Raw genomic sequence first — 26294 nt, forward strand, 5'->3', positions numbered from 1 at the left:
TCTTCTCAGCAGATAAGTGGGATTCATGTGGTCTGATATGTGTGGCCTAAACTTCACAGTATGAAATTCTGGGCAGCCACTGCCCAGTCCCTCTATGGTCGATACAATACGTTGTGTAGTAGCACCTCCCATTAGCACCCGCAGACCATTATGGTTTGTTAGTGCTCGTCTTTGCTTGACTCTGTTGCTTTGTTTAAGACTTTTGATCTGTGGCTACTTCTGTTATGTTCTGTGTATATTTGGAAAGCACACCATCACCCGCAAGGGTATTTGGTGCTGAGCTGATGTGTGTGCCTAGCTCAGCTTATGGTAGGTTGGATAATTGAAAAGCCAGGTCTTCAACATTTTGCCAATTTGAAGAAGAGAGGAGAACGCTCTGATGTGGGGTGGGAGTACATTACATGCTTTGGGGGCGATCTGAGAGAATGCATGTCCTCAGTGGTACTCATTTGATTGACCTTGAAGGGCTTTGTGAGACCTGTTATAATTTGAACCTGTGACTTTGTGTACACGTTGGTCTCTAAAATGCATGTGCTATTCTGATGAACTATCTCAATTCTCTGATTATGTTTACGTGGTGTTTTTTAACCCCTTCGATGCTTGTGACGGAACCATTCCGTCATCAGTCACGGTTGGGCTGTGCTGATGACGGAATGGTTCCGTCACAACCACACCCATTTCAATGAGGGGCATCACAGGAGGGGAATTCATTAGCAGTGATGAGGTTAAGGAGGGCTTCAAATGTTTTTTTTTCTTCAAGCTAATCTATAAGCTACAGTCACAAATTTTTCTATGGGATTACATTCATACTACATTTTAAAAGTCCTGCTTGCACATCTGCACGAGCCCTCTTTATGATAGCTGAAAGTACTATGATGCTAGCAATTTTGACTCACAGCTTTACAGTCTTTCATTTGGTAGAATAGGAGCAAAAACATCCTCAGGATCGTCTTTTCAGAAACAACCTCCTCTATAGTCCGTGGTAACTTCCATGATGGAATGTTAAACCCCAATGCAGGGCTGGGTGGTTTAAGGCAGAAGAAGAACTCTTAAAACATCAGCATGCATGCTGAAATCAGTCCTGTTCGCCCTCGATCTTTTCCTCCTGCAATAACAATGCAGACTGTAATGGTGCGACAAGACTCCACTTCTTTGCAACAGCAATAAATGTGCGATACCAACAAAGTATATGACAATATCTGGAGATAAAAATGCTTTGTTCGAGGCATGTGGGCTGCTGAATTCATATCTTAGCATAGATCGCCGCCTAGTGTTGGGTCCGGATGTTTGCACCTTGTTGTCTTGGAAGAGTCTTCGAAGTATCACGAGATAGGTGACTTCTCCCCTGGACTACAGTGCGCATGGGCATCTTCTCCATCTTCAGATTGTTTTTCTCCGCCATTGGGTTCGGATGCACTTCGACAACTCCAACTTCGGGACCCAAGTTTTTCACCTTTCCAAGGTCAAAAACCTTATCCTTTCGACTGTATTGTTTCCACTCATTACCCCTCGACTCGTCAACTCTTTCCATCTATATCTGGTAGTCGACGCGGGCCGCTGGGCCTTTTCGACGCCACGTGGGCCTCCTGCCGATGGAAAGGACCCCGTTCAAAAGATGCCCACAATGTCGATTCAAGTTTCCACATAGCGATAAGCATACAGTATGCAACAGGTGCCTATCTCCGGAGCACAGCGAAGAAAACTGTCCAGCTTGTGCTCAGTTCCGGTTGAAGAAAACCATCCGGAACCGAAGAGCTGCTCGACAAGAGATGCAGCGACAGGCACCTGAACCGGAAAACATTTTTGAAGACGAACATTAACTCCCAGAGGCAGCGGACTCCGACCTAGAGCTAGTCACAGTAGAAGACCAGTCGGACTCCGATGACGACATCCCACTGGGGCAAACCGTGAGTACCAACGCCCCTACCCTGCCTCTACCTCCACACAAGGCTCCGGTCAAAGCATCGCCTAAAAGCCTTAGCCGCGACCGAAACACTGCTTCAGAAGCCCCGCCTTCCGGCTCGGCTCCGAAGACCCTACCCAAGCCTTCCCGTACCCCGGGACCGAGCAAAACACTTCCCAAGAAGGCCGTCGATTCAAAAACGGCCGCAGAGCCGAGAACGGGCGCCGACATTAAAAAAGCTGTGGATCCGAAAAAGGCCGTCGAGCCAAAGAAGGTAGTCGTCCCGAAGAAGGTCATCGATCCAAAGAAGACTGTCGACCCAAAGAAGGTCGTCGATCCAAAGAAGACCGTCGACCCAAAAAAGGTCATTAACCCAAAAACGGGAATCGACCCAAAGAAAATCGTCGATCCGAGGACCGCCGTCGAGCCGAACGCCGTCGAACCGAAAAAGCCAGTCCAACCGAAAAAAGCCGTTAGGCCGAAAAAACACATCGAACCGAAGAAGGCCGTCGAGCCGAAAAGAGCCGTCGAGCCGTAAAAAGCTCCACAGAAAAATAAAAACAAGCAAGCGACCGATCCAAAACCATCGGCGCAAAAGCCACGGACCATGGAAGAAGAACTTTTTCATCCTGATCCAGTGAGCCCAGACCAAATAGACTAATATAGAACCTGATACAGGACACATATCAGTTTACAATAAGAACAAGAGAAGACTGGACACTGAAGCTCCTTCTCCTGTTCCTCCTAAGAAAAAGGACTTTGGGACATCCCCTCAAGACCTTTCACACCTCTTCATTTTTACTCCTTACATGCCTTATGTTCCATATTCTCCTACACCCCCACATTATGATGAGGGAGAAGACATGGGTGAAGATCCTCAACAGGATGATTTTATAGACCCTCATGAGCAAGGAAACCAGGATCACACATGGGACGATCAGAACGACCCTGATGACCCATATGATACACAACCCACCCGATCCCTCGCCATACCCCATAAAGCCATCTCCTACTGACGACACTGCCGCTTTTAACCAGCTAGTTGACAGAGCAGCTCAGTATCACAGCGTACAAATGCACATTGACCCTGTAGAGGAGGATTTCCTATTTGACACCTTCCCAACATCAGAGAAGAGTGTACGTATTCTCCCTATGCTGAAGGGAGTACTAAAGCATGCACCAGACATCTTTAAAGACCCAGCCAGGGCGCGTGTCCTCAACCGTAGAATTGAAAAGAATATAAACTAGCCCCTAGAGACCCCTCTTATATCAAGTCTCAGCTACCACTAGACTCTCTAGTTGTATCTAATGCGAGGAAATGGGCAAATTCGCAAACAGGTGATGCCCCCCCCTCCTGACAAGGAGTCAAAAATTTTAGAAGCCTCAGGGAAAAGAGTGGCCTCTCAGCCAGCAAATACCTGGAGAATTGCCAATACACAAGCTCTCCTAGCACGCTATGACAGAGCACACTATGAAGAACTGGAGGGGTTATTACAACACCTACCAGAATCCTATAAGTCAAAAGCAAATGACCTAATACAGGAAGGGAAATTTATCACTAACGCATCCATAAAATGCGCCCTTGATGCAGCTGATACAGCCGCTAGGTCTGTCAACACTAGTGTGTTGCTACGCCGGCATTCCTGGCTCCGCATCTCGGGTTTTACAAATGAGGTGCAATCTACCATACTCAATCAACCCATTAACCAGGATTTCTTGTTTGGCCCTGCAGTTGATACCATCTTAGAAAAGATGAAAAAAGATACTGACACCGCTAAGTCCATGGGTGTACTTCAATTTCAACAGTCTAGGAGCTTCTTTTGTCGCTCCTTTTTTCGAGGCTCAGGCAGAGGCAACACATCCCAAACCTCTTCATCATTTAAAAGTACTACACAAGGCACCTTTAATAGAGGCTCCAAAAAAGGAGGTTATAGAGGGAACAATAACAAGGACAGAGGACATGGAGGTAATAACACCAGAGCCTCCACCGCCAACAAACAGTGACTTGTTCACACTCCCTCCAGACCACTTAACACCAGTCGGAGGCAGAATAACACAATTCCCCAGTCTGGAACGCCATTACGACAGACAGGTGGGTGAGACAAATTATCTGATATGGTTATTGCTTGGAACTCACTTCTACTCTACCCAACATACCGCCCAAACACCGTCCAATGTCCAAAGAGCACATCACACTGTTACAACAAGAGGTGCTATCCATGTTGGGAAAGGGTGTCATAGAGCCAGTCCCATTTCAACATCAAGGGAAAGGAGTATACTCTCTATACTTCCTCATTCCCAAAAAAGATGCATCCCTCAGACCAATATTGGACCTCAGACCTCTAAACCAATACATAATCTCAGAGCATTTCCATATGATCACTCTACAACAAGTACTCCCACTACTCCAGCAAGGCGACTTCCTTGCAACATTAGACCTCAAAGATGCATACTTTCACATCCCTATACATCCAGCTCACAGGAAATACCTCAGGTTCACAATAGACGGTCACCAAGACGGTCACCACTATCAATTCAAAGTTCTCCCCTTCGGGGTAACTACAGCACCAAGGGTCTTTACAAAATGCCTAGCAGTAGTAGCAGCACACCTCAGAAGGCAACATATCCATGTGTTCCCCTATCTCGACAATTGGCTCATAAAAGCCAACTCGTACGCTCAGTGTGCAAGCCATACCTCAAGGGCAAGAATATTTCCTTTTTAAATATGGCGATACAAGGTTTTATAAGAAGGTCAGGCTAAAGATCCTAGATGCGGCCCTTAAGAACTGGCTGTATATCAGAAAAACTGTAAGAATTCCATATTATGCATCCCAGGCCCTGATCTGGGATTCTCCAGGCACTCCAGATTGCCTTAATAATCAACTATCCCGCCCCCCTAAAATGACAGCTCTAATGTGCGGGCAGAACTTGCAGAAAGACTTGCAGCTCCTAGACTGGGAGTCCCTATCCAGCTTGACAGGCGGGACCCTGACTAGATTTAAATATTACCCGCTGTCATCATGGTGGGCAACTAAATCCTGGGACTTTGATGTATCCAACCCAAAGTTTGATTCAATATCAAGGAAGGGCAGATGGAAGCGGGAGGTATCTGATTGGTACTGGGCTATTAAAAAAGGTGATAGATCACTACAGTGTCACTATCGACCCATCTCCCTAATAGACAACACCCATAAAATCTTAGGTAGAGTTCTTTATTACAAAATCTTAGATTGGGCAGAGGAAACTAACATCTTGGACCCTTGTCAGCTGGGTTTCAGGAGTAAGGTGGAACAAGGGAGCAATGCCTTAACTTGAATTTAATTATTAGTAAATATGCTATTGCTAAGAAATCCCCGGTCTATATGGCCTTCATGGACTTGTCCACAGCTTCTGGCCTAGTTAATAGGTCTAAGCTGTGGGCAAACCTTCTATTAAGGGTCTGGACGAAACTCTGGTCAATTTCCTGGCTTATCTGCACAGAGATCTTAAGGCCCAAGTAAGAATGGGGGTGGGAGGAAAGGTCTCAGGGTTTATTGATATTGGCAGGGGGGTCAGACAAGGTTGTGTTCTGGTGCCCCTGCTTTTCATTATATATATATCAATGACCTGAACGCCTCCCTAGACGTCCCATTTATTAACAAAGTACCCATTCCTGCGTTGCGCTACGCCGATGACGCAGTTTTAATAGGGCGCACATCAAATTCTTTACGCCTCCTTGTCGAAGATTTTAATATTTTTATGAAAAATCTAGACATACAAGTCAATTAGAAAAAATCTTTTTAATGAGCAGTGGCCCAGGCAAATGGGTTATACGCCCGATTGCAATAGACGGCCATAAGATGACGGCGGTAAAATCCTTTGTATATTTAGGTTTGGCCTTTTTTGCGAACAGCTCCTGGAGTGAGCACTTAGCTCGCGCCAGGAGCAAGTTCTCAAAGGTCAATAACTCGATTTTAAGCATCCCTCGCCCTAAAACGATGGGTGCAGTATTAGCTGTCCAAAGGATTTATAAACATCAGTGTACCCCAGTAGCGACCTATGGCGCTGAGATATCGGGGACGGCCAGCTGCTCTGGTATACAGCGGGAGGAGAATAGATTCTGCAGAAAAATACTGAAAGTCCCTATTTCAACCTCCCATTACATATCTCATAAAAAGCTCAATATTAATTTTATTTCTGATTTTATCAGGGCTCGCCCAGCACTTATGTGGATTGCTGTATGGAAGAACGAAGCAGCCACCTTGACCCAGTCAATCATGAAGGACTGCTTACGTTGTGCTAGGGGCCTAGGTATCCCGTGGTTGGGTGGAGTGTTGAGCAGTTTGCGCAGTATAAATATGGAAAGCATCTTTTGGGTCCCTTCACTTGCTGCTTTAGTCGCAAAAAAGGATATGCAGAATGCTCTGTACTCCTTATGTAAGACCGAGAGTGAGGCAGTAGAGGTCAGTAAAACTACTGTGCGTAACTATATGGCCATTGAACATTATAGGCACCCACTCCACATCTATTTGGTACTACCGATGACTCGCTGGGAGACAAATTTATTGTTCCGTTTAAGGGCTGGCACAATTCGTTTTGTACTCTCCTTCCCACTTGGCTATTGTTCTAATTTAAATCAATCCCGTGTCCGTGCAATGGGAGGAGTGGGCAATCTGTAAAGCATTTTATATTCTCCTGCAAATTTTATATCAAATATTTTAAACAGTTTTTATGCTCGTATTTTAATAAGAGAAGACCAATTAGTTTAGAGGCAGCATTTGATTCCATGTTAACTTTAGATGATGAGGACCTTATTTTTCGTACTTGCACTTTCCTAAACACGGCAGTAAGGGCACGCAGATCCATGGTTGAAGACTGAGAGTAATGTAAATAGTTTTGTTCTTTGATGATCCTAAATTTTGCACTAAATCACTTATGTTCTGTATAATGAATGTATTTAGACTATTTGACCGATTAAAATTTTAATATGTATGTAATGCATTTTATATTGTGCTTTTATGGGTACTGTGGTACCCGAATAAAGATTGACTGACTGACTGATGGGACTGGGCTATGCTTGATGCAGAGGGGGTGACAGATCCCGAACTTCAAAAACTTTGGTGTAATGTTTCCAGTCTAAATCCTAACATCAAGGATATGTGGAGGGACTCCTTTGCGATGCTTCATGCAGTGGTTAAACCTGCCCCACTTAAAAGAAATCATCTTTATACCATTCATAGGGCATATATTACCCAAAAAATTTGTAAAGATCACTGGTTTAGAGTATTACTGTCCTAGGTGCAAACTGCTTGCAGCCGACAACTTTGACATGTTTGTAGATTGCCCGGCAATATTAAGTTACTGGATCGAAGTACAGGAATTTCTGGTAGATGTACTCCACAAACAACTGGTGGTAACTCTGGGAACAATCCTCTTTGGGCTAAGTTCAGATTATCATCTTAACGACCTATCGTCCAAATTTATTTTTTACGTAATTATCTTGGCAAGACGAGAGATATGCAGGTCCTGGAAGGATATAAAGGCCCCTACCTTCTCAAAGTGCCTGAAACACATAATTCATCTAAGTGAATCTGATATGGCGTGTGACAGTATGAGTCACGATAAGGTTTGGGCAGCTCTTGTTGCATGGCGGAATAGGTAATGGATATTCCAATGATTCCACCCGGGCTCTGCTCGTTCTTTTCCTCCAAAGTAACGCTGGGTCACCATGGTAGGATGAAATGGAGTTAACTAAGACAGCAGAAGTCGCTTGAGGGTTATGCACCTCTCTCATTGTACGGGTCTTGAACATCAGGGCCGGAATCGGTGGATCAGTAGAGAGAGGTTGCGGATTCCCATCAAGAATGCCAATCATGGTATATGAGGAATAAAAAAAGAAAAAAAAGCCATTCGTCTCAAACAATCCAGCTACTGCACAGTCTAGGATTTTCCATAAACTACCCAAAGTCACATCTGAAACCCTCCTACATACAACAATATCTGGGAGCAACAATAGATACCTCAGTTGCGAAGGCATATCCAAATCCAGCCAGGATAGCCAATATACAGGCTCTCATTCAAAGATTTCAAATGCAACACTCCCTGCCAGCTCAAGTGTTCATGCAGCTCATAGGCACGATGGCCTCCTGCATATTCATTGTCCCTCATACTCGGCTTCAAATGCGTCCCTTACAGGAATGCCTAGCACAGCAGTGGAACCAAGCTCAAGGACAACTAAAAGACCTAGTGTTGGTAGACAGTCACACTTACAACTCTCTGCAGTGGTGGAACCCACAAAATCTTTCCAAGGGGCGACTGTTCCAATAGCCAGTTCCACAAGTAGTTTTAACTGCGGACGCATCACTGACAGGTTGGTGAGCCCATCTCCTTCAATATACAGTCCAAGGTCTCTGGACAATCAAGCAAAAGACACTACATATAAACCACTTAGAGTTACTAGCAGTATTTCTAGCAATGAAAGCCTTTCAGAAATACTTGTGCAACAAGGCTGTGTTAATCCGGACGGACAACATGACAGCCATGTACTGCATCAAAAAACAGGGAGGGACACACTCTCTGCAGCTATCTCACCTAGCACAGAGCATATGGAGGTGGGCAATTCCAACAAACATTTTTCTCCTGGCAGAACACCTCCCAGGAATAGACAATCAGATCGCAAACCTACTAAGCCGACACAGCCAACAAATACACGAATGGGAGATTCACCCTCAAGTTCTCCAACCATTCTTCCAAAAGTGGGGACATCCAGAGATAGATCTGTTCGCCACAAACGAAAACTCAAAATGCCCGTCCTTTGCCGCCAGGTTCCCACACCCGTTGTCACGAGGCAATGCGATATGGATTAAATGGTCAGGCAGATTTGCGTACGCATTTCCACCAACCCCACTGATTCCATTAGTGGCACGCAAACTAAGGCAACAGTTACTCACAATGATCCTGGTTGCTCCCACATGGGCAAGACAGCCATGGTACACGACGCTCATAGAACTCTCAGTAGTTCCTCACCAAAGGCTGCGCCTTTCGCCACAATAGCTAACACAGAACCATGGAGAAATCGGGCACCCAGATCCCAATCAGATGAACCTAGCGATCTGGCTCCTGAGGTCTTAGAGTTCGGATATCTTAACTTGCCTTCAGACTGCATGAACATTATCAAGGAAGCAAGGCGCCCCACTACCAGAGCATGCTACGCAGCTAAATGGAAAAGATTTGTAATTTATTGTAATAATAACCAAATAAATCCTTTAGATGCCTTCATCCAAAATTTAATCTGTTACCTGCTACATCTTCAAAGATGCAATCTAGTGTACTCATCCATAAGGCTACACCTTGCTGCTATAGCAGCATATCTTCAAAACAGACATGTGTCCCTGTTCAGAATACCACCTATCAAAGCTTTTATGGAAGGACTTAAAAGAATTTTCCCTCCAAAGCCTCCACCTTCGCCAGTCTTGAACTTAAACATAGTACTTACCAGACTCATGGGACCACCCTTTGAACCACTTCATTCATGTGAACTACAATTCTTAACATGGAAGGTGGTATTTTTAATTGCCATTACCTCCCTCAGGCGAGTGAGTGAGCTCCAGGCACTAACCATTCAGGAACCTTTCATGCAAATGCACCACAATAAGGTAGTGCTTCGTACAAACCCCAAATTTATACCAAAAGTTATCTCCACTTTCCACATCAATCAGTCTATAGAGTTGCCAGTTTTCTTTCAAAACCTGCAGTCAGTAGCTGAAAGAGCTCTGCACACACTAGACGTTAAAAGAGCTCTGCTATATTACAGAGCAAAATCATTCAGAAAGACAAAGCAACTATTTGTTGCCTTTTCACCACAACATAAGGGTAATCCCATTTCTAAGACAGGAATAGCCAGATGGATAGTTAAATGCATTCAAATATGCTATCAAAAGGCAAAGCACACTTTAACAGTTCCCCCAAAAGCCCTCTCAACGCGCAAAATGGGGGCATCCATGGCTTTCCTTGGAAATATTCCCTTAGAAGACATATGTAGGGCAGCTACAGGGTCTACCATACACACTTTCACTAAACTCTTCTGTGTTGACGTGCAAGCTAAGCAACAAGCTGCTGTAGGCCAGGCTGTCCTTAAAACTCTTTTTCAAACCACTGCAGCTGGTACAGGCGACTACCGCTAGAGGAGAAACTGCTATACAGTCTATGCTAAAATATGAATTCAGCAGCCCACATGCCTCGAACGGAAAATGCTACTTACCAGTATGCATCTGTTCTTGGCAAGTAGGGCTGCTGACATTCATATCGCCCACCCTCCTCCCCGGTGCCTGTCACAGCTGCAGGGTTATCTTCTTTACGTACATTTCCAAAGTCATCTCTTACTTTCCTATATTCCATCTTTGCCACAATTGCGAAAAACAATCTGAATCTGAACAAGAAGATGCCCATGCGCACTGTAGTCCAGGGGAGGAGTCACCTATCTTGTGATACTTCGAAGACTCTTCCAAGACAACAAGGTGTAAACATCCGGACCCAACACTAGGCGGCAATCTATGCTAAGATATGAATGTCAGCAGCCCTACATGCCAAAAACAGATGCATACTGGTAAGTAGCATTTTCCTTTCAATCTGTCGCTCAGGTCTTTTCTTCTGTATGTTTTTCCCATTCTGCTGCAGCTGAAAAGGTATTTTCTTGTGGAAGATATTAAAATAGAGAATGACCGTAGTGGTTTCATAGATCTTTTTCACCTATCAGAGAAATCGCACTTGAAGTTGATGTGTAATTGAATCCCATTCCCAGAAACCGGTGGCATCATTCTGTATCACACTATTCCAGCACTGGACTTTCTGAATAGATGGACCAGGATCATTCAAATGTGACCCCTGCAATGTATGGGTATTCTCAAGCAGGCCATGAATGAAGCCACAAGAGTTTACTATTTTTTCCATATGGAATAGAATATTGATCTTGGAACCTGCAAGCAAAAGACCGCATTTCCTAACATTCTTTAATGAGCCAGACCTGAGTTGCAATTTTCATCAAAGATTGACCTTCAAGCCGTTTTACCATAGAGAAAATGTCTGTCGGACCTCATTTTGGGGGGGAGTGGTGAGGTTGAGGGGCGTTAACACAGGGCAGATGACCTACTGGACATCAGTTGTCGTAGTGGTGTAGGTCAATTGCCACTTGTGTCCTCGGGTCCTACTGTGGCTCCACAGACTGGACTAAAATCCAACGCTTTCCACACTTGCCTATCAGGGTAGCGAGGATCTGCATATCTTTATCCACCTCCCCTGCAACCATCAAACACATACTCAAATCTGTTCCAGCGCTACTTCTAGCTACTAAGTACCGCTACCAGTCTCTCCTCTGCCATTTGCCCCTCTCCTCCTGCTCACTGGTGTCAAATCTCAGCTGTCTCTACTGAAAGCAGACATAGAATCTAAAAACATTGCCTTAAAAAAATAATAAATTACTGGTGTTTAGAGACTAAGGGGCACATGCATCAACATAAAGAATCGCAATTCTTTAATAGCAATTTAGAAATCACAAAAAAAATTGCGATTCCTACATATTCCTTAATTGTAAATTGTGATTCACAATTAAGGAATAGTTCCCATTCATTCCTATGGGCATAGAGGCCCATAGGAATGAATTGGAATTGCTTGCGCAATATGCGAGTACCAAATAGGTACTCACAAATTGCGCATGCAATTTCAAGGGTGCAAAGGTGCTAAAAAGACACACTGATGCACCCCTGAAATTGCCATGTGACCTCATTTTGCCCACACACATGCCCCAAGGGCGTGTGTGTGTGTGTGTAACATGGAAGTTTGAAAAATGCACCATAGTGCATTCATTAAAGTTTTCTCAAATTACCATCAATTTTAATTTGATGCTAATTTGCGATCCCGAATTGCGAAATAGCAATTTAAAATTGCATCATGCATTGCATTTAGGGAATCGCAATTTGCGATTCCCTAAATGCATTCACAATTTAAATAATCGCAAATTTTACGATTACTTAAATTGCGAATTTGCATTTAGGTTGATGCATCATCCCAAATGCAAAAATACTGGTCGCAAAGGGGCAGATCCTGCGACTCTGCCCCATTGCGACCGGTATTTAGAATGATGCATGTGCCCCTAAATGTAGGCAGACAAAGTCAAGATATTCTATAACCCTCACTCAAAGCTACAAAAAGTCATAAGAAACAAGCATTGGCAAAACCAATAGGTCTCACCTATGTGAAATCTATTGGCCTTGTCAGTGTTTCTTACATGTTGCACAACAGGCGAGCTACTGGGCTTAAAGTAAAAAAAGAAACGCTCAGCATTGTCCATGTCATAGTGCTTTTTGTTGCTTTACGCCATGTTGCACTACAGCCCGTGCTGCTGTTCAATATTGTAATAACCTTTATATAGAGCTTACAGCTCAAGATAAGGATATTACATTAAACTTTCACATTCGCGTAAGCAAACTAAAAATAAAAGGTGTTGCATAAATTACATAAAAATCCAGTGAACAAAAAAGAATACATACCGTAATGTTAGACCTCCTTCCACACTGCATTAAAACACTATGCAGCACAATCCAGGAAAAGTGATAGTTTGCACATATATATTGAATTATTTATTTGTAGTTTTGCATTTCGAGTATGGTCAGAGGGTATTACAGCGCAATTCCTGAGCATCAGAATACGTTGCATTGTTTTTATGCATGGGTAGATTATGTGATTCGCCCTGAACGACAGGAAGTTGAACCGAGGCCTGTATTTAAGCCTTATAGTTGCAAAGTCTAGAGCTTTAACCACAAGGGTCAAGCAGTTATTTGGTCCCCTTAATTTTTTTTCACATATGTAACAATTTACTCGATCGGCACGCCACGGGAACAGTGTGCAACTGTAAACATACGAAGGAGACAACCTTAGTTATTTTTTGCCATACCTAAATAAAGTCGGTTCATGATGTACTATCCACTTTTGTTTACATTTGTGCACTGTATAGCGCTGCACTTACGGTTTCCCTGACCCCTTCAAGTAATGAACATTCCACAGTGACTGCATATTATAACACCCTTTTAGCCACAAAAAAAGAAATTACTCATAGTCAGTGAGCACACTACCTGTTGTGAGTCAAAATCACCCCTTCCCCGCCTCCAAGACATCAGACACCTTACATTGACTACACTTGAAACTCTGCGCACCCTTCAAGCGCCACAAAGTTTAGGGTGGCATATCCGTGAGCTTGGCCTTGTCTTTTCAGCTGAGTAGAAGCTACAAGAGTGTCCACAGTTTTTATCATGAGACAACATTGGTTTGTGCAATCTGCAAGTATCGGATTAAGAATTATTAATGCCCACTCCACCTACTAATTGCAGTATACCAGCATGGGAAAATTATGATCTACCTCCGAATATTTCACAATGTCCCTGGAACAGTAGGCTGGATGTGCCATTTTCGAGGTAACGGATTTGTTTATAGTCAAACAAGCCCTATGTCTAAGAACAGCCTAGGAGGCAGGGGTGTGCGGAGAGGTCAAAGGGTACTAATGAACGTGAGGGTGGGAAACACAATAGAGATCGTGGGAGAGTGTATGAAACAAGAAGGGTAAAACAGTGTTAGAAAAAAGGAATATTAAAAACAACGGCAGAGCAGTAAGAGTGCAGAATGGGTTTAAAAAAAGAATAGTGCGCCTGTGGCCAGTGAAAGGACACTGGTCACAGGAAGCTGTACTTGGTCCAAGCTCCATGGCAGGGATGAAGACTGGAAGCCAGGATGAACCCGGATGCACTGACCAATAGGTAGCATGAAAACAATAGTGACGTGGGACCCAATCAGTGGTAAGTAAAGGTAAGTAATGGGCAGGCTCTAACCCCTTTTTAAGATTTTTTTTATTACAAGAGATTTAGCAAGCACAGCACAAGCTCTGTGTAGGTGAAACCTAAAAGGCTATCACCACAATCCTTGTAAACTCATTTTCCGTACTCTGAAGTCTTTCACTAACATTTTTTCTTTTTTTACAATGCCCTACAACTGTTTTAAGTACCTTTTTATAAACAAAATACAGCATATACAGTGCTCTGTATCTGTAAGTTTCATAGGAGGTACTGTGGCAGGCGTATTATACAATGCCAGCTCTTCATTATCAGTTTCGATTTGAGAAAGTCTCAGAGTCTGAAGATCTACACCTTGTAAGAAAGACCAAGCCCTCAGGCTTTGACAATGAGAGGTTACTGGCACTCGATGCTTGTGTAACACCCACTATCACAATAGTATGTATATTTGTAAAGCGCTTGGGTATCCCGGTGCCTCATTAACCAAGCTCTGCATTTGGGTATATTTTCCTGGGGATTGAAAATATTAGTTATCCAGTATTGGGGTATCTTTCATAGATTCACATGCTTAGAATCATCCCCGCCGACGAGGTGGGAGTCCCGCGGTATAATAAAACATATACATTACAGTCATAATAACACTATACTATAGGCTACAGTAGACAGCAAAGTCACTATATTAGCCTTAGACTTTTTGCAAAAAGAACCAAACTTGGAAACCAGCCAATCAGGCATCAGCACCCTTTTAGAACCTTCCCCAAAGAGAGGCAAACACTCAGATTTTCTACCGCACCTTGTGTGTTAGGGAGTCTCCCTGAGCTCTGCTCAGTTTGTTTCCTTAAACCGTTACATCTTGAGAGAAAAAATGTCTGATTCTTCCTAGAAAAGTTTGTTTTGGGCCTGTTCTTCATGTGGGAAGAAGAGATTACACTTTGAGGATCCACATAAAGAATGTATCTACTGCCTTTACCCATCTCACAAGGTCAAGGATTGCAGGATCTGTAGAACCTTTCCTGCCAAGACCTTAAAGGATCGAGAGGGACGACTTTTGGTTTGGCTGGAGAAGTTAAAGGCGTCGTCTGAGGTGGTATCTGAAGGAGAAGGCAGTGTGTCCTCAAGCCTCCATCCCTCTATCCAAGAAGAGGGATAGATCTGGAGATCCACCTGAAAAACAAAGTAAGACCCTGAAGAAATCTCACTCTGAGATTGGTCACTCTTCCTCAAAAAAAGAGAAATCGTCATTCTCTTCTGAGGTGAAATCTGGGGAAAAGGTGAAGGTTTCATTGAAAACGACCTCAAAATCTCTTTCTGAGCCTCCGTTGACGTCTAAAACAGCTTCGTCGACGAGAAAATCTCCTCAGACGGTGAGTGAACCTTCAGCGTCGAAGAAAATTCCATTGTCGACGATAACCCCGTCGACGGTGCCGTCGATGAGCATTCCATCGCCGTCGACGATGCCTATCACGTCAACGCCTGCTTCGTCGTCGACGATGCCTCCGCCGTCGACGACGATTCACCTTTCATCGACGAGTACCCCGTCGACTATGTTACAAGTCCCGTCGATGAGCCCACCGTCGACGATGCTATCGTCGACGAGCCCACCTTCGAAGATGATTGTACTCTCGACGAGAAGCCCACTGTCGACAACAACTTTGACGTCGACGACCACATCGTCGACAATGACTTTTCCGTCGACGACATCCATGTTTTCAACGTCGACGGTGTCATCTATTACAGCAATTTCCACAGAATCTGATTCGCCTTCCATGTATATTTCAGCTACACTGAAGCGTAAAAGACCTGCGCCTTTGCAAATTACGCCAGTTTTGAGCTCCAAATTAACATCTTTGAGGCACTTTTACCAGGATGTATCTCACATTTCACTTTTACCTCCTAGCCATTATTTAGAGGAGTCTGATGATGAAGATCCTTTTGGACAAGCACATGACCCTTCTCAACTCCTGGTAAAATATTAGGAGGATGACGATGAAGAGGAGTTTTATGAACCATGTGAGTCTTTTAGGGGGCCTCCGGAATCGTTACACCAAGAACCTATGGTTCAGATGCCTGCAGCTTTGCTACAGGACCTTACAGCAATGTTAAAGGACTATAATAATCGTTTTCCTCCAGTCGCAGTTCCAGAAATAGCTTCTGCACCTACAGAGATGCAGCCTGCGACCCCTGCAACACCAGTGTCAGAGCCCTAAGTGGCTTTGCCTTCACAATTACTGCAGGATGATGACGGAGACAGGGTGGCAGAAGACTGAGAAATTCCAAATTCGCCCACTACTGTGGATAAATGGGACGAATATCTTATTCCAACACCAGCTTCACCAGTTCCTCTAGCTGTTGACTCCCCTCCTGAGGACATAGGAGGTTTTCATGCGATTATGGAAAGGGCAGCCTCTAGATTCCATCTGTCAATGCCAGTACAGAAGACAGAATGTTTTCTATATGATTTTAAAGACCTGAACAGGAAATCGACTTGCTCAATTCCTATAATTGATCATATCTGGGAGGAAGGGGTGACACCTCAACCTGCCTTTTTGGTCACCCTAAACCAGACTCCGTTATCTCTGAAGCAGCGCAGAGGAAGTCTCAGGATCCTTCTGCTTTAATAACAGCTCCACCTGACAAAGATGGTAGGCGCCTTGACAACATTGGGAAACGCTTTACCACCATGGTGGGCACTACAGTTCGAGCTACAAATTGTTTAGCAATTTTAAGCAGATACGATCGACAATTATGATCGGACATTGCACCTTATATAGAGTATCTGCCTGATAACAAGAAATTTGAAGCAAAGAAAATTCTCATGGAGGGTGAAAGAGCTGCTTCTGAAGTCCTATATATCTCTTTGGATATAGCTTCTCTGGGATTTCGTCAGCTTGCCGGAGCAGCTACCCTTAGACGACAGGGCTAGCTGAGAGCCACTAACTTTCATCCTGAAGTCCAAACAAAAATTCTGGACATGCCCTTTGACGGCGATATATTATTTGGTAAACACATCGATGACGCATTGCAAGAAATAAAAAGGACCCCGATACTGCTAGGGCTTTGGGTACCTTTCAGTATAGAAAAACACCTTTTCGAGGAGCAGGAGGTTACCAGAAGTACCAGCAACAAGGTGGCCAGGGATACCATTATCAACAGCAACAGCAATCCTATAGAAGTCCTCCAGCGGCCGCTTACAGGCAGCAGGGCAGGAAACGTCAACCTCAGGGCAGAGATTCTGCCAAAAAACAGTGACTTTCTCATTGCACCGGCACCAGATATGCCACAAGTATTCAAAGTTCCACGAATTTCCCAACATCTAAAAAATTGGAGAAAAATTAGCACAGACAAGTGGGTATTGGATATAATAAAATTTGGTCACACTCTGGAATTCACCAAATTTCCCCCTCCTCATCCACCTCTAAAGAAAAACCCACTGCACCTTCCTCTACTCAGAAAGGAGGTGAAAGCTATGTTGTCAAAGGGGACGATAGAAAAGGTTCCTCGCTCTCAAACAGGAAATGGATTTTATTCTCGCTTTTTTCTGATAAAGAAATAATCTGGGGATTGGAGACCAACTTTGGATTTGAGAATGCTAAACAAATACCTTCAGAAAAAATCCTTCCGCATGGTAACACTCCAGGAAATCCTCCAGCTTCTAGATCATGTGGACTGCATGACAATATTAGATCTTCAAGATGCGTATTTCCACATCTCAATTCATCCCAAACATCGAAAGTTCCTAAGATTCACTGTGGCAGGTGCACATTTCCAATTCAAAGTCCTTCCATTTGGCCTGCGCTCAGCTCCAAGAGTCTTCACGAAATTTCTAGCTCCGCTAGCAGCTCATCTCAGGCTGCAAGGCATCCAACCATTCCCATATCAGAACGACTGGCTGATAAAGGCTCCATCCTTTCGTCAGGCTTCCCTCGCAACAGCGAAATGCCTACAAGTTTTTCACTCTCTGGCCTCTCCTTAAACGTCCGGAAGTCAAGTCTCTGTCCTTCCCAAATAATGTAATTTCTAGGAGCAAAACTAGACACTGTTCAAGACAAAGCATTCCTGTCCGCAGAAAGAATATCTCGCCTCATCTCTCTGGCATCAAACCTTCTAAAAAGAAAGTTTGCTTCAGTGAGACTGATCAAATCTTTTCTGGGGATTTTGTCATCGGCAATTCTGCTAGTGCCTCACACGCGGCTGAAAATGAGACCAATTCAAGAGGAGCTGGACAATCAGTGGCTCCGTTCGACGACCTAGTTCAATTAACTCCAGTTATGAAAGAAACTCTATCTTGGTGGAGGTTTTCCAAAAATGTCTCAGTGGAGCTGTTTTCAACCTCCAATTCTGGATTTCATCCACACTACGGATGCTTCCCTGGAAGGTTGGGGTGCCTATCTTCAGGATCTCAGCATCAGAGGAAGATGGTCTGCAGCAATGGCGAAGATGCACATCAATTTTTTGGAACTTCGAGCCATTTTTCTGGCTCTGCAGTCTTTTCTACTCGAATCCAAGGGTCTACAGTTCTCATCAGAACCGACAACACCACTTGAATGCATTATTTAAACAAGCAAGGGGGTACCAGATCTCACATTCTCTCCCAAGAAGCTCACAACATCTGGAAGTGGCTTCTCTTGCACAATATTGCAATCAAGGTGGAACATCTTCCAGGAGTGCAGAGCACCTTGGCAGACACTCTCAGCAGGACAACAAAATCCTGCCACGAATGGGAACTGAACCAAATGATTTTGGAAAATGTCTTTCAGAAGTTGTGCAAGCCGAATCTGGATCTCTTTGCCTCCAAAAGCAATCGAAAGTGCCCTTTTTTCGCGAGTTGGAAACCGGAGAAGGACTCCTGAGGGAACGCTTTCATGATGAGATGGACGGGAATTTTTGCTTACGCATTCCCTCCTTTTCCCCTGATCCCGAGACCTCTGCACAAGATCAAAAGGGAACCATGCTGCATGATACTGATTGCACCGAAATGGCCGCGTCAGCACTGGTTCAAAGAGCTTCTTCTTCTCTCGAAGTGCAAGCCATTCCACCTTCCAATAATACCGAATCTGTTGTCAATGAGCAAAGGCCAGATCCTTCATCCTTGTCCAGCGCAACTACAGCTCCATGCTTGGTTTCTGGATTCACAGACTTCAAGGATATAGACTTACCTCAAGACTGCAGAGACATCTGAATAAAGCAAGGGCCCCTTCTACATGTTATGTTATGTTAATAACACTTCTATAGCGCACAGCTGCCCCAGCCAAGGGGCGTCCCGGCGCTTCAGACAAAGTACCCAAAACACAACACAGCCGAGCAAACACAGCGACACACAGAACAAGAACTAGGATGGATGGGGGAACAAGTGCGTTTTAATCGCCCTCCTAAACTTCAGGAGCTCATCAAGATCACGAACGTGGGGCGGAAGAGAGTTCCACAGTTTTGCGGCCAGAACTCAAAAAGATCGGCCTCCCGCCCTACTCAGCCTAAATCGAGGGACCACAGCCAGGTTTTGACCCGCGGATCTAAGAGAGCGCGAAGGCACATATGACACCAGAAGATTCTCGAGAATCTGAGGGGAGGCCAGCTTAAGAATCTTAAAAGCTAGGCACAAGGTCTTAAAATGGATCCTCTGAGCCATAGGCAGCCAGTGCAAAGAACTGATGTTTTTTTCCGCCGAACAGAACCTTGGTAGTCCTACCAGTGCTCTGGCTGCGGCGTTCTGAACACGTTGCATCTGGGCGACTTCAGCCTGGTTGGCCCCTAACAGGAGCGAACTGGCGTAATCGAGCCGAGATAATATGGACGCCTGTATAACCAGCTGCCTAGTAGGGGCATCAAAGAACCTCAAGATAGGTCTCAAACCTCATAGGATGCCGAAGCAAGTGGCTGCCACTCTCTTAGTGTGGCGCAAAAACTGAGAGCAGGGTCTAGCCAGACCCCCAAGTTCTTTACCTCTGAGACTGGGATTGGAGTTACACCCAGTTCAGGGGGCCACCATGCATTACCCCAAAGATCAGTCCTCTTGCCCACAACCATGACCACAGTTTGTTTAGCATTGAGCTGGAGGCAGTTGCCATTCATCCAGCTCGCTGCTGCCAGGAGTCCGTCCCGGAATCTGGGGGCGTCAAGGTCGGAGTTCCCACTCAGGACGACCGCAAGCTGCGTCGTCGTCAGCATAGGAGATCATGGTCATACCCCACTGCTTGACGACATCCGCCAGTGGTCTCACATAAAGATTGAATAATGTGGGACTCAACAATGAGCCCTGTGGCACACCCAGCTCCAGAGGATAAAGCTTGGACTCACTAGGCGGAATGGCAACTTTGAAGGTCCGATCAGCAAGAAAGGAGCTGAACCAGTTGAGTGCAGTGCCCGAGACACCTGCCTCGCCAAGACGATGGAGAGGAATCCTGTGCGAGACCGTATCAAACGCGGCACTAAGATTGAGTAGTACTAGTGCGGCAGTCTGACCAGAGTCAAGCACAGAGCGAAGGAGTTCAGTCATTGAGAGCAAGGCTGTCTCTGTGCTGTGACCTGCACGGAAGCCATTCTGGGTAGGGTCTAAAATCCCAGCTCTCCCAAAATGCTCAGATAATACCCCATTCACATAGGCCTCAGTAATTTTAGCGGCCCAAGGAAGGAGAGAAATCGGGCGATAGCTCTCAGGTTTAAGGGGGTCCATAGAGGCCTTTTTCAGTATGGGTGTCACCACCGCCTGTTTCCACTTAATAGGAACAACGCCCGAGGCGAGCGAAAGATTAATAAGATGGCATACTAGAGGAAGAACAATAGCAGCCGAATTTCTAAATTGGACTGGTCTCAACGGATCCGCTGGTGAGCCAGATTTTAACTTGGAAGCCAGTGTGAGAAAAGTCTCCATCGACAGACTAGGAAGTGAGGATAACGTCTCACGCGTAGTCAATGTTGAACTAAGAGGCTCCACTACCGGCGCCGTAGTGGAAAAAGCACGGTAGATAGCTTGAACTTTCTCAATAAAGAAAGCAGCCAGATCTTCGCAGTGAGCTACTGTACATGTGTCCGCTACAGGAGATCTTTTGGTCGTCAGGTCCTTAAGAACCTTAAAGATTAGCTTAGACGGATTAAGGCTGTTTTTACATTCCTAAGAGTGGAAGGCTGCACGGGCTCTACACACAGCTCTATGGTAGAGTTTAATTTTAGAGAAGTACAGGGTTTTTTTCCCAGTCTCATAGGATTTCCGCCAGTCCCTTTCTGCCTGTTTACAAGCTTTTTTTAACAGAGCCAGGGAACTGTCGTACCATGGGCTGGGTTCTCTACTGCGAGTTTTAGTCCAGGCAGCAGGAATTAATGTATCCAAGGCCTGGGAGACCCAGTCACAAAGGAGGTCATACCCTGCTTCAACATTAAGAAGAGGGCCTAACGGTTGGGCCTCCACAAGGTGATGAAAGTCTTCCAATTTAAGTTTCTTCCAGTGACGTTTGTACACTACTCTATCCTGGGGTTTAAATGGATGCTCGTTAATCAAAAGAAGGATTTTCACTAGAAAGTGATCAGTCCAGGCGACTGGGCTGGGTCTAGCCACCTTAACCCCGTTCAGATTCGTAAAAAAAGGGTCAAAAGTGCGGCCTCCTACATGAGTGGGAAAGGAGCCCAGTTAAATAAGCTGAAGGGCCTCCAGATCTGCCAAGGTACTGCTAATTGCAGAAAGGTGGCCACAGTCAAGATGGAGATTAAGGTCTCCAAGTATGCTAAAATTTGCACAGCCCATTGCCAAAGAACTGACACATTACGGAAGAGCCTTTCGAAACGCAGTGTCGCAACCAGGGGGACGGTAGATTAAAAGACCAGAAAAAGTAAAATGATGGCTGATTGAAATTCTGAAAAAAGCGCTTTCGCAGCCTACCAGATCCACTACCCTCCAGTCACATGGATAGCAGGACTTAACGACCACGGCGATGCCACCTCCCCTAGATGTCCGATTATGCGTAAAAATAGCATATTCAGGGGGGAGAGAAAGATTCACAACAGCCGTGTCCCCTTCCTGTAGCCATGTTTCCGTCATGAAGAGCACGTCAGATGACTCGTCTCTCATGAGATCATAAAGTTCAGTGTGGTGCTACCGGAGGGATCTGATGTTAAGATTCCAAATAGAAATATCTTGGCGGACCGGATGTCTAATGCGAGGGGGATTGATCGAGGAGGGTTCTAATAAAGCAGTGATAGGAACAGGGGCAGTGAGAGACCAAGTCCCACATACACAACTATACGGGCCACATAAAGGACTAACCGGCCCATGAGAACAACACGGGACCAGATGCCCGATGTCTAACAACTCATCCCTGGAGTATCTACTCACCGGGGACATGTCCCAAATAAATCCGAATGGACAGGAGCAGGGTGTCACCACGCCTACGCCTCCTGAGCGCTGACGGGCGCAGACTGGCAGGACTCTGGCACGACTCAGGCGCAGAGAGGGCGCGCCCGCTGTGCGGTAAAGGGCTGGCTGAAATAGGGTACCACGTGTAAGCAGCAGCACTAGACCGCACAAGATGGTGCCCAAAAGCGTCACCACCCCTCCCAAGATGGCGGCCGAATCTCCACTGTAGAAAAGCCCCCAGAACCGGACCCGCTAAAACAGCGGTGGATCAACTATTTATAATGCAGGTAAGAGGGAACTACCCAGAGTTAAAAACAGGGACAAACCAAACTAATTAACAGAGATACAAAAACGGGTATTTAAAAGAGCGCAGTGCCCCTTCAGCCCAGCGTTAGAATGCGCTAGTCCGCTATGCTCTGAAGAGCAGGTGTAACTTGTCCAGGCAGCGCCAAAAGAATCACCGCCTTAAATAGGGGTACCGCGTGTAAGCAGCAGTACTAGACCGCACAAGATGGCGCCCAAAAGCGTCACCACCCCTCCCAAGATGGCGGCCGAATCTCCACTGTAGCAAAGCCCCCAGAACCGGACCCGCTAAAATAGCGGTGGATCAACTATTTATAATGCAGGACTTCTGCCTTAAAATGGAAGAGATTCTGTTATTGGTGCAGCAACAACAACCTACATCCGCTGGAATGTTCTCCCGATAAGGTTCTGCCTTATTTATTGTCATTATCTAAGTCTGGTCTCAGGTTTGCTCCTGTGCTCCTGTTAAATTGCATTTGGCCGCAATTTCTACATACAGACGGTCCTTAGGAGCGGGATCACTTTGTTCCAATCGTCTTATTAAGCAGTTCCTGAAGGGTCTTTTCCATAACTTTCCCACCTACTAGAGCTCCTCCTCTGGAATGGAGACTGAATCTGGTTCTACAACAACTGATGAAACATCCATTTGAACCCATTCATAAAGTAGATTTAAAATATCTCTCATGGAAGACAGTTCTCCTATTAGCACTCACCTCTTCCCGACGAGTGAGTGAAATACAAGCGTTCACTATAAGACAATCATATTTGAAGTTTACCAATGATTATGTCCTTTTGAGAACTAATCCCATGTTCATACCTAAGGTTCCTATTTCATTTCATCTCAAAGAACCTGTGATATTACGAACATTCTTTCTTAATCAGTCTTCCTCGGCGGAAAAGTCTTAATATACTTTGGATATCAAAAGATGCTTGAAATTTTACATATCTCGGACTGTGTCCATCAGAAAGTCTGACCAGTTATTTCTCTCGTATGGAGGTCACAAGCCAGGGTCAGCTGTATCAAAGGCTACTATCTCAAGGTGGATTGCATCCCCTATTCAATTCTGCCATTGCAAGGCAGGCCATCCATTGTCAAATAAACCTACAGCTCATTCTACTAGGGTAGTGTCCTCATCTACGGCACTGTTCGCTGGGGTGTCTTTGGACAAGATTTGCCTTGCTGCAACCTGGAAAAGTGTGCACACTTTCACTCAGCATTATTGCCTGAATCTGGCAACAGAGGCTAAGTTGGTCAAGCAGTACTACGAAACCTTTTTAGATAAGGTAAGCCTTATTAATAAGAGTTTATTGTTTCTGCTATTGTACAGATTTTTCTTGCATATATATATATATATATATATATATATATATATATATATATATATATATATATATATATATATATATACACACACACACACATATATATATATATATATATATTTGATTATTGTTTGTTCTGTCTAGCGTATTTTGCTCAACTGTGGCTTTACATATTTTTTCTTCATTCATTTTCCCCCCCTTTTTTCTTTACTTTATCATCACTTTTTGCTTGCTTTCTCTGACAAGTTGTGTTGGTTGATATTGGTTTATGAACAGCTAATTTGCTGTGGTCCAATTTACATGATTATTGCCTTATCTCATTCAGTATGTTTGTAATTTTTTGCACTGGGCATTTACTTAGCTGTTTATTAAAAGCCAGGCTTGGCAATGTCATTTTGGCACTATGCCATCATTTTTTTGTTCATTTGGACAACATTGCTTTAGGAGGGTAATATCAGGCACTTGCCGTCACTGTTGGTTGTGAATAATCCTTCCTCTTGTAAATAACCCCCGTGTACATATCATTACTACTTACTATATTTCTCTTGATTAATAACATGTAAATTTATGGGACCATGTATATTCAGCATTTAAAACATATGGTTTGTGTTACTTTGTTTTTACACTTTGTAGTCCATCTACTGTGTTTAGTACTGTGAGAAGGCGTGCAACATTGATTGTTTTCATTTTGTCCTTTGTTTTTGTTTACTATTTAAGCAATTCCCTGTTTCTGGCGCGTTGTGTGAACAGGCTCTCTTGCAGAGTGAAACGCGTCATCCTATATTAAAACGTCTTCCCTGTTCCATTGTTGGTTTTATTGCTTTTTCGAGGCTATTTTGGATTGCTGGATACGAGGTGTTCTTGAGGTCCTGACCTGTGGCTCTGATATCTACTCGGAACCTGGACTGCTTTATATATATATATATATATATATATATATATATATATATATATATATATCTCCATCCATCCATCCATCCATCCTTCCTTCCTTCCTTCCTACTGGCGGTTGCCAGTAGGTAGTTATAGTTAGGATTTCTTTCAATGTTAAATCTCAAAATTCTATTTGGAATAACTTTGGCGCAGGTTGACGAATCTGCCTCAAAATGGCCTCGCGGCGCCCCGGTCCTTCCCTGAATGTTTGGGGGGCGATTCGTGAAGCGGGGGCCGAGATAAAAGGTGGGTCCCAAAACGTGTTTTCCCCGTGTTAATTTCCATAGGGCGGTCGACCTCACTTTCAGCTCAAACGGCTGAATCAATCAATCAATCAAAACATTTATATAGCGCGCGACACACCCGGAGGGTCTCAAGGCGCTTGGGGAGGGGGGGTCCACTACTGCTCGAATAGCCAGGTCTTGAGCTGCTTCCTGAAGGCGAAGTGGTCTTGGGTCAGGCGGAGGTGGATCGGGAGGGAGTTCCAAGTCTTGGCGGCCAGGTAGGAGAAGGACCTTCCTCCTGCTGTGGCTCTTCGGATGCAGGGGATGGCGGCGAGGGCGTGGCTGGTCGATCGAAGCTGGCGGGTAGGAGCGTAGAAGTTGAGGCGGCTGTTGAGGTATCTTGGGCTTTGGTTGTGTAGGGCTTTGTGTGCGTGGGTGAGGAGACGGAAGGTGATTCTCTTGTTGACCGGGAGCCAGTGCAGGTCTCTCAGGTGTCCGGAGATGCGGCTGTGTCGGGGGATGTCGAGGATGAGTCTTGCTGAGGCGTTCTGGATCCGCTGAAGTCTCTTCTGGATCTTGGCGGTGGTTCCGGCGTGGAGGGCGTTGCCGTAGTTCAGTCAGCTGGTGACGAGGGCCTGGGTGACCGTCTTCCTGGTCTCGGTGGGGATCCACCGGAAGATCTTACGTAGCATGCGCAGGATATTGAAGCAGAATGAGTAGACGGCGTTGACTTGTCTGGTCATGGAGAGGGAGGAGTCCAGGGTGAATCCCAGGTTGCGTGCTTGGTCTGTCGCTTTGGGTGCGCTGCCCAGGGCGGGTGGCCACCAGGAGTCGTCCCAGGCGGAGGGCGAGGAGCCCAGGATGAGGACTTCCGTCTTGTCTGAGTTCAGTTTCAGGCGGCTGGTCATCATCCACTCGGCTACGTCTGTCATCCCTTCGTGTAGGTTGGCTCTGGCGGTGACTGGGTCGTTGGTGAGGGAGAGGATCAGCTGAGTGTCGTCGGCGTAGGAGATGATGTTGAGGTTGTGTTGGCGTGCGATGGCTGCGAGGGGGTTCATGTAGACGTTGGAGAGGGTGGGGCTGAGCGATGATCCCTGTGGTACGCCGCAGATGACTTCGGTGGCTTCTGATCTGAACGGTGGAATGCGGACTCTCTAAGTCCTTCCGGCGAGGAAGGAGGTGATCCACTCCAGTGCCTTCTCCTGGATTCCGACGTTGCTGAGGCGCTGCACTAGGGTGCGATGGCAGACAGTGTCGAATGCCGCGGAGAGATCCAGGAGGATAAGGGCCGCAGTCTCCCCGTTGTCGAGTAGGGCTCGGATGTCATCAGTGGCTGCGATGAGTGCGGTCTCGGTGCTGTGGTTGGCCCGGAAGCCAGACTGCGAGAGGTCGAGGGATCCATTCGTCTCGAGGAAGGCGGCCAGCTGCTTGTTGACGGTCTTCTCGAT

General features: G+C 45.3%; 1 protein-coding gene across 5 annotated transcripts in view; it reads left to right on the forward strand.

The window, feature by feature from the left end:
- DNMT3A (DNA methyltransferase 3 alpha) overlaps positions 1-26294 on the forward strand; it is a 1977379-nt gene that overhangs the window by 1112103 nt on the left and 838982 nt on the right. The window lies entirely within an intron of this gene.

This window comes from Lissotriton vulgaris, chromosome 6 (assembly GCF_964263255.1).
Source record: "Lissotriton vulgaris chromosome 6, aLisVul1.2, whole genome shotgun sequence".
Taxonomy (NCBI): Eukaryota; Metazoa; Chordata; class Amphibia; order Caudata; family Salamandridae; genus Lissotriton; species Lissotriton vulgaris.